Raw genomic sequence first — 2394 nt, forward strand, 5'->3', positions numbered from 1 at the left:
CCCTCCTTGAAATTTGAAATCTTTTAACTTGAAAAATAAAAATTAAGTTTTGGTCATAACATAAATATGCACTAATCCACCCCCACCCCCAACTCCATCCTTTTTCAACCCGTCTGCCATTTGTAAAGAAAATTTACAAAGGGAAGAAGTTCACGCTATAGCTAAATCAAGTATATTTGGCAAAATTAGAAGGGTTGAATCACCTGTAAGATGGTACACTTAGTGACCACTTTAAAAATAATATTTATACATACGTGTGTATGTATATGTATACAGTCAATGTATTGTCTGATGTCACAATACAGGAAAGCAAAATTTTTTGCATCACTAACAGGCATTGAGCCAAAACTCAAGGTAGAGTTTATCTTCTTCCTAGAACTTAGTATTAAATAGATTTTAATTAAGATTATAGACTATCAGAACTAAAAGAGACTTTAACATTTTTCTAAATCATTTTACAGATGAGGAAACTGATTCTGCAGAATGAAGTGACTTGACAGTGGTGACACCAGTTTTTTAATTCCTGGTCTGTTAATTCTTTCTAACAACCACACGGTCTACTTAACTCACTACTAACTTTAAGGTTCTAGATGAGGAGGTGAAGGTTACCTAGTGGTGGTTTTAAGAGAGTTGACTTCATACAATTAGTGGTATTAGAGAATGTAACCACATTCAATGAAGGGTTCATAGCAAACTCTGAGCAGCAGCTCATTAAACTCTAACATCAGGAAATTTTAGTTAGTTTACATGGACTCAATTGGAGTTCTTAGTATTGCACACTATTATTTAAAACAGCAGACATTTAAATATTCAGAACCTGGGACAGTGCCTAGCACTTGGTGTTCAAAAAATATTTTGAATAATTTTTTAAATTAGCTTCAGGTGTACAAAACAATGATTAGACATTTACACCCCTCACAAAGTGATAAACCCCCGAGTCTACTACCCCTCTCACATCGTACATAGCTATTACAATACCATTGACTATATGCAATAAATATTTGTTGAATGAATACTTGAATGAACTTCATAGAAAGTCAGCATTTTTCTTGTTCCACATATTTTTTTTAAATGTAATCTAAGTGTTGATTTCAGAAAATGAAAAAGTAAGACACAGCAATGAAGCCTCAAGTTGGTAATGCACTTTGATAACTCAGTAACTTGCCCCCTGCTTTTCAGTCCAATTCAATTTAATAAGCATTTATTTGGCATCTACTATTTGTGATGTTCTATGCTAGGCATTATCTGTAGGATTTGAAGATTAATAAGGTTTAGGCTAATTCATTGCATTTAACTTATGTTTGCTTTGATAAAGCTAATGGTACTCGCTGTGTTGAAAGCCTATATTCTTAAGGGAATTGAACATTTTCCCAATAGCCAAAGTTATGAAACACAAAAATGAGTTAATGCAAATGAAAGTGGTGTGATTTCTTTCCTTGCAGATTTTTGATATTGAGTTAATATACCAATCAAGGAATGGTTTAGCCACATTCCTGCCAGAAATCAGGAAATACCCCAAATGAATCCTATTATAGAGGTCTCTTTCAACCCTGTGCCTTCCTCTTAGAGCTTAGTATTAAAATAAATAACTCACAAACAGTTTCTGGTTTATTACTTACACACAAGTGAGAGAACACCCACCCATAAGTCTTAGATCCTACTAATTGTCCAGATAGGGCCCAGAATAAAGCATTTAAAATCAATTAGATTATAAAATGGTATTGATCCTTTGAGAACAACATCATCAAGGACATTTTTTTTCTTCACTTTATTATCTTTCTCGCCATACAGTACTATATCATAGAGTCACATGGCCTAGGCAACCTAATTTCATCTCGTTATACATTTTAGCAGTTCTAAATGCTGGGTGATGGGGTGAGTTCAATAGATTCATTATATGGAAAACATGGTTTAAACAGTGGCTCCAACACTAGTTCTAAAATGGGAGAAATAATAGTATCTCTTTCTTCAGATTTTTGGTGTCCTTTAAATAACACAGAGCTTCTTCCTCATGCCAGGCTTTGTGCCAAGTACTACATATTAGCTCATTTAATGTTCACAAAAATAGGTTGAAATTTGACAACACTTTTCAACTATTTTTTTTTCAGATGTCATGCAACTACACTTCTGCTGGAATCTTGTTTGTGGAGAGAGAGAGAGAGAGAGAGAGAGAGAGAGAGAGAGAGAGAGAGAGAGAGAGAGAGAGAGAAATTAGAGCACTACTGATTGTTTTTGAAGAAGACAATCAAATTCAGTTCAGAGAAATAACAGAAATAAGAGGAAGAAAGAGCCGTGCCTATGTATTGCACCGAAATTTACATGTTGAAATGCTCCTCAGAACACCTACTAGAATGGAGACATTTCCATCACAGTAAATCAGATTAAAAAGGTAAA

The sequence above is a fragment of the Rhinolophus sinicus genome, chromosome 14 (assembly GCF_057876585.1).
Source record: "Rhinolophus sinicus isolate RSI-liver-muscle chromosome 14, RSI-T2T, whole genome shotgun sequence".
NCBI lineage: Eukaryota > Metazoa > Chordata > Mammalia > Chiroptera > Rhinolophidae > Rhinolophus > Rhinolophus sinicus.